At 48.1% G+C, this 17067-nt stretch overlaps 1 protein-coding gene across 2 annotated transcripts in view; it reads left to right on the top strand.

Annotated features, from left to right (window-relative positions):
* The first annotated feature begins 328 nt into the window (after nucleotides 1-328).
* The window catches only part of BOC (BOC cell adhesion associated, oncogene regulated), a 54796-nt gene continuing 38057 nt past the window's right edge, over nucleotides 329-17067 (top strand). For both annotated transcript variants that reach the window (XM_071433351.1, XM_071433350.1), the window contains exon 1: nucleotides 329-805. The gene's annotated coding sequence lies outside the window, so the exon portion shown is untranslated. The remainder of the gene's footprint in view (nucleotides 806-17067) is intronic.

Below are 17067 nucleotides of genomic sequence, written 5' to 3'. Positions count from 1 at the left end.
CCGCTGCAGCGTGCGCTGCCAGCCCGGGAGCCCCGCGCCCGGGCCCCGCAGCCCTCGCCCCGCGTCCCGGGCCGGCGGGGCCGGCTCCCCCGCCCACAACAAACTTTTCGTCCCAACTTTGCCGCTTCCGCCGGCCGGGGAGCGTGGGGCGGCGGGGAGCGGCCCTGGGGGCCCGCGGCTCCCGGTTCCCGGTGCTGGGGGGACGGGGATGGTGCGGGGTGGACGGGGCCCGGCCGCTGCCTAGCTTTGGGGAAGGGGTCTTACTTGGAGTTTTTCCCCTTCTCTGGCTCCTCCCCTTCTTCCCTCCTCCTCAGGGGGAGGGGAAGGAGGGAGGCTCTTGGGGCAGGAGTAGCCAGAGCAGGGAATTGTTTGGGAGTTCAGTCATCCAAAAGCCGTCTCCCGTATGGAGGGTCTGGCTTCCCGCATCCCGGCGCCTCTTCCCTCCTCCTCCTCCTCCTCCTCCTCCTCCTCCTCCTTCTCCTCCTCCTCCTCCCGCCGCGCCTGAGCTCAGCGCGGCCCCCCATCCCCAGCGCCAACCCGCAGAAAAAGCACAACCAGCACCCTCAAACCAAGGGCCCCCTCACTTTCCCCTTCCCCCCAAAACAGGCTTTCCCCCTCTTTTTCTCTCTCGCTCTTTTTTTTTTTTTTTCCCTTTCTCTGTGTGTGTGTGCGTGCGTGTGTGTGTAGTGAATTCCCCGCAGATCCGGCCTGGAAGTTCCCAGCTTCTGGAGTTAAGCCTCTTTGTTGCTTCCCTTCGTTTGGGGCATCTTTGTGTTTCCCCCCGCCTGCTCCACTGGAGACCGCGGTGAGTGAAAGAGAAAGGGGCCCGGGCCTGGTGGCCCTGGAGAGGGGCTTGGGAGGACGCACGGTGGTGGCGGGCGATGGGGCGCAGGGCTTTCACCCCATCCATCTTCAGGCAGCCGCAGAGTTCGGGAAGTTGGTGTGGAGATGGAAGGAAGGGGGTCCGACCAGGGATGTAGGATACGTAACAAGGGAGTAGTGGAGACCCGCTGGTCCCCACCGGGACGGCGCTTGTTTTGGCGCAGGCAGGTGAGATGTGGGGGGCTCGGATGTTTCCCTCCAGCTCTTCCTCGTCGGCGGCTCGGCCAGAACTAATGGAGGGCCCAGGGCACGCACACGCTCCCGGGCTCCTTGGAACTTCCCCAGCAGCCTGGTCCATGACCTTGCCCCGTCCTCGCTGCCGGCTGGGCGAGGAGGCGCGGTGAGCAGTGAGGGAGAAGGAGAAGCTGCGCAAAGTAAGCCGCAGATCCATCCTCCATTGCTCCAACTCTTGTCAAAAGCTGCTGGGAGTTTACAGGCAAGAGCTGTCTCAGGCAGATGCGAAGGCATTTCGGTTTGTGCTCTGTGAAGGAGCTGCTGCTGCAGCAGAGAAAAGCGGGAGTGGGTAGCCTGTCTGTTAGAATTTTTGTCCTCTTCCGTGACCGTAGAGTTTTTAAAGCTGGTGCAAGGATGAGGAGTGATTGGGTCAGGGGAAGTAATTTTCTGCCCGGCAGTGGGATGTTGTGGGTTTTGTGCATACATGCCTCCTTGCTTGGACTGCAACTTTGGCAGATCGTCTGGATGGTGCCTGTAAATAGAAAATGTGTTGGGGAGAAAGTGGGATGCTGAATTTGTAGCTGTGTCCAAACAAGACTTTTTCAAGTGCTCTGAAGATACTTTGGAAAATAATAGACTTTAACCAATACCCCCAACTGGCAGAAGGTACTTAATACAAATCTGTGTTTCGGCATTTCCCCAACTGGTTCTGGTACCCTAAGTGTTATTTCACTGGCATTGTGTGAAAGGCAGTTCACATCTATTAAAGATGGTCTTTTTTGTCCTTGCTTGTTTTAAAGAAACTCTCTTGACCTCTCTGCAGCATTATGTGAGTGGGATAGCAGGAATCCATACACACACTCAGAGATCACATGTAATTCCCAGCATGTCTTAAATGTTTTTCTTGGTGCCCAATTCTCTTAATTTCTACATCTCTACATTTCTACAATTTCAATTGCTACCATAGTGTCTTTTCGATAGGTCCATTTGCAATCTGCTGTGAAAATTTCTTTTCCCATGGGCCAAAAAACTACCATGGAAAACATTAGAAGAATGTGGGCGTTTTGTAAGTAGAATTTTATCTTAGTTTTCTTTTGAAACTAACTGACTTAGTGTGCCTGCAATTAAGAGGAGGGTTCCTCCATATTTATGCCCATGTACTTATATGGCAGACACTTTGAATTAATGGATTGAATATTGAGGTTCATGTTGTGGGGAAGGATTTCAGCAGAAACACTTCATGGGTTTGCAGTGAAGATTTGTTCTGTTTATTTAAGTGACCTAAAGAAATGAAGGTGAAATAAATTCCCATGCTGCTAGGAGTCATGTGGGGATCTTATGAAGTAAGTAGGACAATTAGGAAGAGCTGCGAGCTTCCTGCTGGGTGCATGATATTCTCTTACAAGAAATAAATGGAGTTTTGTTCCAGGTCCTTTCCTTAATTCTCCCCTTCAGATACAGGGACTCATCCTGCATATAGCAAGCAGAAGAGGTCTCAATAAGTGTTTGCTGTGAGGGTTGAAGTCAGATACAGTGCAGTCCTCCCTGCTTCCTGCTGGGGAATGTGAGGCAGGTTCAGCTGAGCGGTACACAGAGGTTCTGTGCATCTGGGAAAGGCAAGGTCACTTTTCTCCCACTCATACACACACACCCACAGGACCTTTATTTGAGAGATATTCCAGTACAAGAATCTACACATTTCTTCTCTGCTTGGCACAACGAAGAAGCATTGGAGCTGCATGATTCTGCATGTGTGTGCTCCAAACTAACATGTAAGTTGTATGAGTTCTATGTAACCCTGAAGTCTGAAGAAAGCAGCTTTCTGTGCCTTCTACTGACATGATACAGAAGCACAGAGCGAGAGGTTCTTTGAGATTGCAAAGTGAAACCCAGTGTCTGGTGTTTGCAGAGGTCTTTCCAGCCCTCAGAGTGTGAGACTCCTGGCTTGGAGGTTTGCTCCGTTGAAGGACAGGTGAATCATTGCTCAGTCCACTTCACTGCATGCAATTCTGCTATGTCCTCAAAACTAACAGCAGACAGATCCCTCCAAATCTTCAGAACCAAACTGGCAGCCCTGCAGTACCTTCATGATGCTGGTACAGCTCCTCCTGGCTTACGAGGGCCAGCAGAATTGCTTCTTTGGAGCCAGCTGGAGCCTCCTGCCAAGCAAGAAGCCTCACAGGTGGGGCTATGAAGCAAGCAGCCTGCTTTGTCCCCATACTCCCCAGTGCTGCAGTGGAGAAAGTCCCTTTCCTGAGTTAAGAAAAGTTACTCATTTAGGGCAGACCTGATTTTTTGTAGTTTCTTGTGATTGTTAGTGAAACACTTGACTGAAACACCGCCAGATCTACCTGCCAGTGTTTCCTGGACTATTCCTGAACCACATGCCCTTAGGAGCACAGAAACCTTGCAATCTGATAACAAGCATAGGAAAAAAACCAAATATTGCTTCTTCTACCCAGGTTGTGAGAGGGAACATGGGTGACAGGACAGGAAAGGCACTTCAGTTGGAAGCTTGTGTTGGGAAGTGGAGGTGTTTGGGCTGGGTCTTCAGCCCATGTACAACATGCCCTATTATGAGCTTGAATTTTCTCCACAGCCCTGTGCCTTACTGTTCCCATGCAGAAAATGGAACTGGGCCCTGTGCTGATGGGTTGAGCACTGGGAGGGGGGGCAGATATTACTCTCTATGTTGGCTCTTGCCAGCTGACCTGTACCTATTCTAATGTCTCTCAGGACAGAACTCAGGTGTATGGGGAGAACCCTCTCTGTTGTGCTGGGCCTCCTCGGGACTGGCACACGGCTGGAGAGGCACCTCTGTGCCTCCAAAATCACTCTTTTCCCAGGCAAAGGCAGGCTGTCTCCCAGCACCCCACCTTGTCTGCCTCATGGAGCAGGGGAGCAATAACAGGGGAAGTATGCTGGGGACCATGCTGGTTGTTTTAGCCCAGGCTGGCCGGCAGGTGGGTTTTCAGAGACTTGAGCTTAGCTAGCTGGGCTCAGTTTAGTCACTCAGCCTGCAAGGTGTTGCAGCAGCAGTAGGCTGAGGTAACTCGAGGTTAACAAAAGTTCCTTTGGCAGTAAATAATGGTGGGTTGTTCATTTTAATATCTGATGCCGAGTGCCTCAGAGACATGAGGCACATTTCCCTTGGACTTCTTTAATGTGCAGAGGTGACTTTGATATATTAGTACTGGCATGTTATAGACCAAGGCTTGCAGGTCTCTTGGTTTAAACCGTTACCTCCCAGGCTAAAAATCTGCAGTGTGAATTCTGCAGCTAGGATGGGATATCCCACAAGGAAAAAGTTCTCTTGCAAAATCTTCAGAGACTTCCTGTTTCTGGTTAGACTGAAAACATCCTGAGGGAAAAAACCTGCTGCTGTATGTTCTGGTGCTCCTGTGGTCAGTCTCAGTTTAAGAAGTTGTTATGTATTCCAGTTCCTAGGCCACAAGAACAATTTAAGGTGAATAATGACTAAATGAATTGCAGGTCCTTAGGTGGAATGGGGGTGAATATCATCCTTCAGGTTTCTAAACGTACTTTGGGAAATTGTTCAATGCAAGGTATTGCATGCTTCTTTTTCTGTTTCCTGATGCTGGATTTAGTTCCCCTTGGCTCCAAATCATACGACATCATATCTGCTGCTTCACTGGCTGAACACAGTGCTTGAAGCCAGTTCTCTGGAAGGAATGCTTGCAGAAAAGGAAGCTTTCAAAATTTGCTTTGTATGCATATTTGTGTGTAAGTCTTCTAAAATCTCTCCACAGGAGCGTGTGCTCCAGCAACACTGCTGTCTGAGTGTCCATGGGAAGCTAAGACAAAAGGAGTATGGATGCAGTGGAAGCAAGTTGGCTGAAAAGCTCAGAAGGATATTTATTGCAGGGAAAAGAAACCACTTGGTGCTTACACAGTCCCAGAGCTGCTGCAGGCGGTGCAGAACTTTCTTAAGCTGTTGCTCCCTGCTTAAACAGGGAGCAATAGATCCCTGCCCCGAGGATGTTACATGCTCCTTTTGTTAAAATGGCCTCTCTTCCCTGCAAAAGGACAAATGGGATGGGAGGCTCAGCTCTGGGATGGGAGCCTGATGGGGTTGGTAGTGGAGCACCTAGACTGGGTGCCTGTGAGGGGCTCTGAGCGCTGCCATTGTGTGTTGTAAGAGCTTTTGAGTAAGAGGCAGTGCCAATTTGTTTTGGCTCTAGTGGCATTGATGGAGAGAAATGTGCATCAGGGAGCGTGTGGGACGTGCTCGAGCTTCTTTGCCCTCCTTGTGGGCAGTGTGCCAGCACAGAGGTGAGAGCCAGACTTTTTCCTTGCTTTTTGCTCTGCTGCTCTTGAGAGGCTGCTGCCCTGTGTCCAGTCATCTTCCCTGAGCAGCCATTAGATGTGAGGATGGTAACTGTGCCTTGTGCCTCTTTGCAGAGTGTTGGAGGCTTGCTGGGCAAAGTCCACAGCACATTGCAACATGCTGCCCCTATGGAAACCCACCATTGTCAAGTTTGTGGAGGTTTTGGGCTGTGGTGTCTCTAGATGTGTGTGTGAAAGCCAGATGGTGTTTTGGAAAGCGATCATTTTTCATTAACTTCTGTGCCTGGCAAAGGCAGTAAATCTTTTCACCCCGAGGCCTGCAGCAGTAATACCATTTCAGCTCTCTCACGTCCACTCTGGCAGAGAGATTAGCTAGCAGGTTGTACTTTCATGCACAGCCATAGACAGGGCCCTGCCAAGTGCAGGGATGTGTTCACTGGTTGTAATGTCAGCGAGTCTGAACAAGCTTGTATATCTGAAGACTGTGCATCAGTTTGCCTTCAGATATATGTCCTTCTGCTGTTCTTAAAATCATGAGTGTAGGGGAAAAGGGTGTAAAGATTCCTGTCAGAACTGTCAGCTTTCAAATACCAGAATGAGGTTACTTTTTATTTTCCTTTTAGTTGACAGAAGGACAGGTTAGACAGACCCCAGTGAATTAATGTGTTGAGTTTAGTGTGGTTTAGAAAGCCTGTGGTAATACAAACGTAGTGAGGTAGTCTTTGAGAAATACACCTCAAATATGGATACATTGGCCTGGAATACAGCATTTATTTGCAAAATTCAGCTTCTTCTGGTAATGTCACTGTAATTTATCCTGGTAATTTTAGGGAGAGCAGCCACCTTGCTTAGTGATGCCAGTGTTTTAGGGTGCAAGCCTGGGATGTGAGGGCAGCTGCGTTTGATTCTCCTCTACACCACAGATTCCCCCCCAAGATGGGGCAAGTTGCTCTTTGCCTCAGCTCTCCACCTGCAAAACTAAATGGCACTTCCCTGCCTCCTTGTGGTGCTGAGGATAGGTCTGCTGGAGATCAAGAGAGACCATAGATTTGGTGGCCCTCAAAAACCTCTTGGATGAGGACCACAGTTGGTGTCAGCAGAGAGCCTCCTGTGGCACTGACAGCCCAGTGGGCGGCTCCTGTGGTTGCCTCTGGGGACGTGTGCCCCTGCTTGCTGGATGGATGGGGACTCTGTAGGGAGTGCAGGATGCTTTTGGTTTGGAGGGCAGGCTGGTGTGCAGCTACAGCAAAGGCCCTCTCTGAGCGTGACCCTCGAGGAGCCTGGAGTAGGTAGCAGCAGTGCAGCTGCAGTGAACTTCTGGCTCCAGCCAGTGGTGGTACAGAGAGGCCATTGTAATCCTATGTGCTGTTCAGCGTACATCTCAACACACTAAGTGGCTCCAGGGTTGGTTGTTTTTCTTATTTTTTCCCCTTCTCCTCTCCATCCCTTCAAGTCTACTTTATGAAGTTCCTCCCCTTAAATTGAAAATTTGGCCTTATCTTCAAAGAAGCCCTTTAGTGCCAAGCTTTTAAAGGTGGGGAGGAGGCAAGAGCAAAAACATCACATCCATTAACAGCCCAGTTGCCAGAGAAAATGTTTTTTAAAACATAATCTGAAACCTTAGTGTTTGGGAGCCAAAGCCAAGATTGAATACAAGTATGGGCCTTGTCCCTAGAGAGTCGCAGTGCTGGGAGTATGCTGGCACAAAGACAGACCATGGAGCGAGGATTCTTGGGCATGCACGCACACAAATAGACAATTATTTGGAAGCCAATAGCGTTCTGGATGTTGAAGAAATTTAATCTGGTGCCTTCTGTCCCAAGTTGCTCCCTGAGCTGTAGCTGATGTGGAGAGCATTTTCATTGCTCCAGCACTTCTCTGGATGGCAGTCCCTGCTGGAGTAGGAAGATTCCTGCTTTTTGTTGACCATGGGTGGTAAAAAGGACTGTCTGGTCCAGCTTCTTTAGAGCCTGCTGCTGTCAGTGAGAGATTTCTTTGGGAACCCTGAATGGTGATGGGCATATGATTTTTGTGTTTTATTTCTCCAGAAGAAAGCTGCTTGTTTAACAAACCCAAGCACTGTCAGATTGAAGGGTTGGGTTTGAGTTTCAGTGTCAAGATGTGTTTTCAGAAACATGCTGGGTGGGATATTTCAAAAACACCTGGGCCAACTTTGATGATACAGTGAGGAGTCAATGGGACTTGTGCATTGAGACCAGCTCCCGCTCTTCACTTTTCAGTACAGGGTCACGCTTGGTAGGTTTATGGGATGGTCCCACTGTCACCAGTGTAACAGCTGCCCAGATCAGCCCTGACCACCTACTCCTGCATGGAAGGCACCCTGTTTCATTAGTGGCTATTCAGGCACATAACCTGGTTTGCAAGCAGTTGAAGTGCAGCTTCTAAGCCAGAGTTATCTGGGCAGAAAGAGAGCAAGATGGCCCCAGTTAACCAGTTGCAATGGGGTTTGAATCCAGTGAGGAACACCTCATTACTAACTTCTTCTGGGCATGGCTAGCCAGACCACAGCAGAGCTGTGGGACCCTTGCAGGAGAAGGACTTGATATCTACTAGCTCTTGAATCCCTCTGGGGACTTCATACCCCTCAGCTGGCCAAGCAGGGTATCAGGCTTGTAGCTGTCAGGAATTTCTGCAGCTGGATGTTTGTAGGGTGAGACAACAGAGAAGCTGTTCTCCCAGAGAAGCCTGGGAGAAGCTGGTGCATGAAGAGCTCCTCAGAGAGGTACGCCAGCTGCTTTAGATGTGTCCATCATCACATTTTGTCACTCCGACTTTACCCTTGGGGTGTCTGGGACTGGCCTGAAGGGAAAAGATGTCTACTTTCCATGATGAGGAGCTGAGCTCCTGGTTCTGTGCCAGCTTGTGCCTGAACACCTTTGTAATGCCATAGAGAAAGAGTCCAGGGCCACGCAAGGATTGGTTGCCTTTGAGGACCTTGCTGCTCTGGGTGCCTGAGGTGCTGTAAATGTTGCAAGAGTAGTTCAGCTGTTGTCACCCCAGCTACAGATCTGTCAGAGGTGTCTGCCCAGGCAGCAGAGAGTAGGAAGGTCTTGGGATCATGATCAACTATGCCAGATGACCATGCAGCCCATTAGTTTGATGATGGATGCTGAGAAAGGGAGGTCAGTACCAAGGTACAGAGCTGGAGCTGCTGGAGCCTGGGTGTGTTTGCTGACCCTAGTCACCTCTTGGTAGGGAGGTAGGGAGCCAGTTTCAGGAAGCCTGAGGGAAGAATGATCTGGTTTACATGGCTACAGCAAGACAAGCCAGCCCTGTGTCTCACAGGACAGGAACCAGTCTACTCCAGCTCCCACTAGAGCTGGCTGTGCTTGCCTGGTGGGGAAATGTGCAATACAGGCTGTGGGATCCTTCTGATGACATCATGAAGCCTATGGTCTTTTCTGGAAGGAAGGGTCTGCTACTTACATTATGTAGCAATTTAGGCAGGAACATAGTTGCTAAATATACAGTTGTCCTGTTTTTCTCACAATTGCCTGGGCTGCAGGTTTGGGGAGAAGGGAATAGGAGCACAAAGACACCAACATCAAGAGCAAGTGGCAGGCTGTGTTTATCATTGATGCCTGACCCTATATTCTCCTGGGGATAACTTTGGACATCCCTAACCTCTGAGCCACTTGAAAGAACTACCTTTAAAAAAATTTCCCAAACTAGTGACCAAGCAAACAAGTGCAAATTTCATCAGCCACAAAAATGTGAGTATAACCCAGTTTTAGCATAGTTTTAGCACTGAAGTACAGGTTTCTTGACTCTCTGGATTAAAGCCTGAGAAAGGCCTGCTATGCCATCTTCCCCCATCACCATATTCCAAAACCTAAATTACTGTTTGTATTACAGTTGTGTCTACAAGTTTTAACCAAGGTTGAGACACAGCTATGACAGATACCGTGTTAACTTTTAGTGGGAGACTGTTCCTACATTCCCATTCAAAACAGTGAGGCAAATGTGAAAGAGGAGATAAAAATAGAGCATGAAAAGGACACATGTACCTTGGAGTGACTTGGCAGATGAAGACTGCAGCTAAGTACAGACCCCACCATGCCTGATAGTCAGTCTCATGTTCCATCTTCTACTGTGTCCTGCTCAGAAGAGGTCAAAGTCCAGTGTCAGTAAACCCTGACTGAAAGTTGTCTGCCTTGAAGCTGAGTTGTCATAGCTTCAGCTGTTGTCACCCCTGAGTCTCATCTTCCTTAGCTTTCAGCTCACATCAGTGGCTACATGTGCTCCAGTGAGTGATTTCCCAAAGGGGCACTTGGCACTGCAGGTGGTGTTGGTACCGTCCTGCTGCTGTGCATGCCTTACATTGGGGCAGGCAGTACATCTTGCAGAGCTGGGGAGCTGCAGGTGGAGAGCAAGAGCTTGTGGCTGAAGGGAAAGGAAAGGAGCCAGTTATGTCTTTAATTCTTTCCTGTCAGCCAGTTTTATGTTGTGGCATCGTGCTTTGAAAGGTAGCTGGAAGAGGAGAGTGCCAGTGTAATAACGCTGTTTTGCTTGCAGCATGCAATCTCAAGTTAAACCGTACCATTACATAAATACTCTGTGCCTTCTTTCCACAGGGGGTCTGGGACTGTGCTTCTCCTGCTCTGGAGGCATTGCCTTGCAGTGCACAAGCCAAGAATAAGCTCTAACAGATGCTGCTAAGGCCAAGTCCATGGCTTTTATTGTGCCCAGGTGCAAGAGGAGATACTCAGGTCAGCAAAGAGGTACCTTACACTGTAAGGAGGTGCAGGAGCAGCAGGGAGGGACAGCAGGGTTGCAAAGAGCTGCTCTTCCTGAGCACACTGAGCCCATGTCTGGGGACATACAGGGAGTGTTAATCTGACCCCTACAAGCGCAGGCAGTCCAGTAGGGAGCAACTGTGTGGACCCCAGTGGCAGGACATGGGCAAAACTTGGCTTGATGCATTAACTGGGAACTCTCAAAGAAGATAGGATTGCTTCAGTGAAACCTGAGCAGGTTCTTTCCCCCCTCCTTTCTTGTCTGACTTAGAGCACTGTTTGGGGGAGCGGATGGGGATTCAGATGCATCCTCTTCTGGTATCCATTTGCAAAAAGCTCCAGGCAAACTGTCTTGGGGGACTGCTCATGGCCATGCCCTTCTACTGTCTGATTAACAGCCTGAACTGCAGTCAGAGGCTTTTTGCTCAGAGGAATGCTTTGAAACATACTGTTTTTAATGGCACTGTTGCCAAAGGCTCTTTGTGTCTAAGTGAAGGGATGACTCTTTGTTCTACTCTCCAGGAAGAGGAGCCTATCTGTAGCAGGACTCCTCCATTTGGCAAGTGTTTTGATCTGCTCTCTGCAAGCTAAATAATTGAATTACAGAGGAGATCTCAGATGCGGTGTTTGTGCCCTTGCAGTCAGTGCCTTGGGAGTGGAAGAGTGGTGGGAGATGTCAGACGGCTGCACAGTTGTAGTTTTTTCTTCTCTGTTGATCCCAGGTCACTCCCTGTGCATGAAAGACTGCAAAGAGGCCCTAACATAGCTGCTGCCTTCACTGCTGTCCAGCTGAATTAGACAGGGCATGGGATGGAAAAGGCATTAAAATGGGTTTGTGCCACCCATCCCTCCTCATGCTTACTGCGTATAATCTCTTACTCTCTCCCAGCACACAGCCGCCTTTCAGTTTTGCCTCAGACCTTGCAATGATAAGGGAGAACAGGATTGCAGCTGAGGATTCTAGCGTGGCCCTGTTCCCTGCGTGCATGCTGCCTCCCAAAGGATGTAGGTGCCTCTGCCAGGTCCTTGCACCCCCTTTTCTCCCTGTTTTCTGTCGTTAATTTCCCTTTCTCTGCCTGAAGTCCCAGTGCTGCCAGCAGCAGTTGTTGGGACTGAGAAGGGCTTGTTGGGCCATATCCTGTGTGCCTCTGCCCTTACTTGTTTTGGGGAAGGCTGATAAGGAACAACTAGGGATGCCTCCCCAGGCACCAGCCCACTGCTGCAGAGATGCTCCCAGCCCTCGCCGAGCCAAGGCAAGCACAGCGCGCTGCGTGTCGGAGCGGGTCCGGGAGCCCTTGCCTGGGCACGGTGGCTGCCTGCAGACACAGGCAGGGCTGCTGCCTCCCCACAGGTTATTCTGGAGAAACGCCATCCTCAAAGTGAGATCCATGTCTCTCCTTCCCTTCTTTCCCTTCAGCTGGTGGAATGGGGCTCAAGTTGGGGCTCAAAGGCAGCATTTTCAAGTCCCCACCAGCATTTCTGATCTCACAGCATTTTGCGGGCTTGGAGGGTTTTATGCTGACCTGTCTCCTTACAGGCAGCCAGGGAAGCAGCGGACATGGTGTGTGCTGAGCTGCCGGCATCTGCAAGGGGCATGTAGGAACCAGGCCAAAAAGGATCAAAAGCTGTTAATGAGCCACAGATGGTCAGCTTTATCTTGCAGCCTGGTGATTTGCTCTTCTAGAGCTTTCTGATGAAGAAATATGTAAGTAAAAGCTGGTAGCAGGCAAGAGCTGGGAAGGAAGACCCTAAAATAAGATCCTTAGACATATATGGGGGACCTCAAGAGACCATCTCTCCTAGAGCTCATCATGTTTTTTCTGAGGGTCTCCTTAACTACTTGAACTGCTTGTATGCTGCAAAAAAAAAAGACTAATTTTCCATGGAAGAATTTTGTAGTCAATAGGTAAAACCAGCAGAGGTTTTTCTGTGGCTGTTACAGAGGAGGATCTCCAGAGGCTTTGCTTGAGTACAGAGCCCCAAAGGCTGCGATAGGTGTGTTCCTCTCTTGCACAGGGCAGGATGCTCCCAACAGATGTTTGTTATCGGCAAAGTAAAGCAAAGAAACAGAAAAACTTCAGCTGGCAATAAATGCAGAGGGAAATTATAATTGTTTCCATGTTGTGCTTGCAGAGAGAATTCTTGAAGCTGCTTTCTGTCCCATTTAACATTTTATGTTTATATAGCTTATCTCGTGAGGAACTATTAAATCCTGCAGCACGTTGTGGATGTGACTATATGAGAACAGCTTGTTTTACCCATCCCAGGGCAGAGTGTGCCAGCTGCACAACTGGATTCTAAAATTATGGAGCAGCATTTTCACAAAACTGAGTGCTCTTCTTCCTGGAAGAGTTTATTATATTTTCCAAGTTAAGAAATGGTGAATGATTTCCGTAATGGTAATTCTGAGATTGTATTTCCCTTAGATAGGTGAGTTTTCACAGTTGCTAGAGGGAGAGGAAAGACCTTATTCCTTTCCACTTCTAATGCTGCACTTGTGGTCTGTAGCAAGTGACAGTATTTAATGCAGTTTGGACGGTAGGTACTGCCTGAGCTGATCTACATATGGCTTTGCATTGAACAGTGAAAGGTTTTTCTGGGGGTGTTTAGTGCTGTGGGACAGTCACAGATTTCCCTTCTCAAAAAAGGCGTTGACAGTCCCTGTAAGCAATTAGAGATAATTGTCCTTGAGGCAGAGGATGGCTTTTGCTGAGCACCTGAGTTCTTAAAGGAGTCTCTGTACAATAAAGGAATCTAATACTCCTTATGTTCCTTTACTGGATGGTAATATAAGGATTTTTGGAAAATCCAAAGAAGTCTAGATTTATATTTCCTGTAGGCAATCAAATGTCAGGGGCTTGCTGTGTCCTCCCAGAACGCTGCTTAGGTGAGTCTTAGGCTAACGCCATCTGATCTTTCCTGTGAAACATTTGCTAAAACCTCTCAAGCAAAGGTGATTTCTGCATTGAAAAGGCATTCCAAAATGATAAAGCAATTCATAACACAAAAGCTTCTTAGTCCTTTGCAGCAGAAGACAAGTTTGACTTCTTCAATTAGATTATTAGCATATTAGACTTAGGTTTTAAAAATGTTTTAGGCTGAGCAGATTGCGTTGATAGATGGAAGAATAGATTAGAATCTCCTATTGTCAACCCCAAAGCCCAGGAGCTGGTGTCAGTGTTTATTCCTGGTCTTTTTACTGCTTATAGTTTTCTCCAAAAATGACTAAACATAAAAAACAAGGATTGGGTTTGGGGTTTGAGGTTTCTTTCTTTCCTTCCCCTGTTCTAGGCCAGACTCTGACCACAGTCATGTATTTGGTTTTTTTCTTTCTTACTTCCAAATGCAGTCACATAACAATAGCCTGGAAAAAAAGTACTGGAAATTATTTGTTCATGAATTTATTTCCTTTTTTGGGCTACAAGGAGTGGGTTAGCATTTGGGTAAGGAGGCTGGGGGCTCCAAGCCATCTCTTTCAGGATTGAAGAGGGTTTAAATGGGAACCATCCTGTTAAAATGAGAAGTGCTGTAGAAAGGCAGCCTTTCTGGAGCAAGCATTTCCTCTGCTCCATGTGCAGAGCCTCACGCTTGGGGCACCTCTTCTCAGCTGAACTTTATTTGCTATTTATATAATAGCAGCTTCTCATACAGACACTACTAAACAGGCTTTGTCTGCCACCGGCAGGCAGGGACCGACTGGAAGAGAAATGCTCCTCCTGTCTTGGGCTTCTTCAGAAGTGGGTGATTGTTTGCTTTCCTTAACAGTCTGCTAATAGGAGGTAGTGGGTGGTGTTGTCTTTCTTATTTATTTTATGTAGGATGTCATGACAGATGGTGATTTTGACTGTTGTCCTCAGCTGTAGAAACTGCTTTCTAAACCAAGCTAGCTATGATGGAGGCATTGTAGCAGGATGATCTGTGAAGGAGGAAAGCCTGTCAGAGACATTAGATTCCCAACCGATTGTGTTCTGTCATCTCTCTCCTAAGAGCAGGAAAAGAAGTGTTTTGCAGACAGGTTAATAAATTTTTAATATCTGGATCTTAGGGTCTTGGCAGGTGACACCTCTGATTGCAGGGAAAATTAAAAATCATCAGGTGGGATCACAATGAATATGTGACTGCTGTGCCGGTCAGGAGCGTGGTTGTTAAAATATCAAACAGTACAGGCATTGAAATCTTGATATTTTATAGATATTTCAATGGATTTGGTCCTTACAGGAGAGAAAGCAGAAGCAAGTGGAGCTTATGCATACTGGAGAGGGAACATAATCTGATAAAGGCCAGACCAGTCAGTAAAATTTTCAGATCACAGGAAATTTCCTCAAAGTATTTATTTATTTATGGCTCTGCTGAAAAATTTTCAACCAGCTGTGTTTAAAAATATAATAGTAATGAGATACTTAAAAAAGGAGTTAATCTCTCCCTCTCTTTGACATGCTGCAGAGCACCAGCTGTAGCACAAGCAAGCCCTGGGGAATCCAAGTGGCCTGGCCATGCAGCCTGCAAGCCAAAGTCACACCTTGGGAAGCCAAACCCTGGAGGGAAGCACTGGCCTGTGGCAGGTCATGGGGATGTTGACCATTTGGCCATCCTCCAGGGGCAGCAGGTTTAGCCTTTGCAGCTCTTCAGCTCCCCAAATCTCCCCAGTTCTCTTAGATCCCAGTCACTTGTTCTAAGGGCAGCAAAACCCAGTTTTGTCTGAAGTACTGGGAGGCCTTGAACTGTCTCTGACACCCCCAATGGGGAAATGCTGGAATGAGGAGGAAGGGGAAACCAAGGGCTTTTGTACTGAAGGAACAAAAAGCATGCTCTGCATGTCCCTGGGTTCAGCTGTTACAGACTACAAACCAGACTGGGTTTTTTGTTTTGCTTTTAAATGCTTCTTTAGCCAATGCAGTTTTTTTAAATTATTTTTTCTGTCTGTCTTTTTTTTTAATTATTTTTTCTGTCTGTCTTTTTGGGAGACAGAGCCAGTCTGGGACTCTTCATTTGGCCCATCCAGCCTCTCCACAAAGCATGCACAAGCCATCTTCTCCAGGCTCATTTCCCCTAGGATTTCCTATGGCTTTGCAATGGCCAAACCTTTGTATTTGATATCAAGGTGGAAATGGCAGGCCAGCTGTGCTGTGTCCTCCAGTCCTATGCCACCAGGGCTCAGTGCTGGGTGCAGGAACTCTGTGAGAGCTACAGCTGTGAGAGTAGTAAAAAATGTGTGTGGTGATTGGCAGAAATTGTTGTGAGGAAGCAGATGCTTCCTCCTCTGATGATGATGATGATGGTGTGGCACATGGTAGACTGGAAAGGCAAAGCAGTTAATTTTGGTCCCAGGTGGAGGATTGTGTGGAGAAGTCATGTCTCCTCTGTGCCTTCTGATTTCAGCTTCAAAAAGCATATCACAACAGAAAAATCTCCTCTCCCCTGTTTCCTTTTTCCACCACTGGTAGGTAATCAAGATTTGGTTTTAATGACTTCACTCTACTCTCTCTGTTTCCTCTCCCCTGCCCCACACATGCCTTTTTTATATTTTTTTATGCATTTCTTTTTGGCAGAAGTTGAAACGCAACAAGCATTTGGACCAAGATAAAAACAGTGGAGGAGCATGTTGGGCAGTGCAGTGCTTTGTTCTGAGTTCAGGGGGACGCGAGGGGGGGGCGGGATGTCATTTCCCAGATGGGGACCCTGCCAAAGATGTTCTTGCTTCAGAAAGCAATGAGTGATTTTTGAGGCTGTACCAGCTTAACCCTTTGTTCACCCACTTCTGCCATCAAGGGAAACAGCAAAGGCATGGACCAAAAGTGGGATGGTGTCGTGCTGTGTGGCCCAGGTGATGTGAATGATCTCAAACCAAAGTCTACTGTTGTGACTAAATGCTGTCAATGGTCTGAGGTGCTTGTTCTCCTGTTGGAAACCCTAAGGAGTGGATGAGCAGTCTGCACTTGTTTATGAGTGAGAGTCCAACACCAGTGCCATTGTGGTTGAAAAAATGAGATCAGCAGTTTCCTTACAGGGGTTAGGACTGCTGGGCCACCTCCTGCCCTGCCAGAATCACCTGGTCGGATTTGGGATGGTGCTGAACTCTGCTTCAGCTGTTCCCATTGCAGGACAGGGAGCACTTTTGCCTTGTGATGCTTGGGAAACACCTTGTCCTGTGACCAAAAGAGCCCTGCACCGCTGGGACTGCAGCAGCAAGCCCCAGGTAGCTTGTGGCTGTGCTGGGGACCACTGGCTGGTCATAGCACTGGTTCCTCCTGTCTGTTTTGAGCCAGTCTCCCATGTGAGAAAATTGCAAGTTTGGAGGATATGGAGGGCAGAAAATGTCTGTAGGCATGTATTTACTGCCATGTTTATAGCTCCTTGGGCTTTAAATACTGCATCATGTAGGCTGCTGATTTAACTGCCCGAGGACTGTTGCACAGTAGCAAATTGAGGGTGAGAATACAGGAGGGGAGCAGAGAAGGGAAAGTTAAAGCAACTCTGCCTCTTTATTAATATCTCTTCCAGGTTATAAATACTTGGAGCACTTATGTCAGGACTCTAGAAGAGGTCATTTATCTCCTGATGAAAAAAAACCTCAAGGGTTTTTGTCTGTGGTACTGGGCTGTTTCTTAGTATGGAGGTTCAGCCTTTTAAATCTGGATGGAGTTCTCCTGTGGAAGGCCACCCTCCTCCCTCAGAGTTGGAGTGAACCAATGCTGTATGCATCAAATGCATCAAGTGCCTTTGTGTCAACTCAGACAGAGTCACTGTTCATCACAACTAAACCTGCAAGCCTCTTTTTCTTTGGAACCAGCAGCCTCTCTGGGTCCTTTGATCTCTCACAGTCCTTCTCTAGCTAGGAGGATGACAGTTTTCCTAACCCCCCTGTGAACCTCCTATACATAAACACAGTCTAGGTACAAAGGTGTCAGTAATTTTGGGCTGCAGAACCACAAACTTCCTCTTCCCA

The sequence above is a fragment of the Agelaius tricolor genome, unplaced genomic scaffold, assembly GCF_023055355.1.
Source record: "Agelaius tricolor isolate 1412-34295 unplaced genomic scaffold, bAgeTri1.0.p SCAF_9, whole genome shotgun sequence".
Lineage (NCBI taxonomy): Eukaryota > Metazoa > Chordata > Aves > Passeriformes > Icteridae > Agelaius > Agelaius tricolor.
This window is presented reverse-complemented; position numbering and strand designations above follow the sequence as displayed.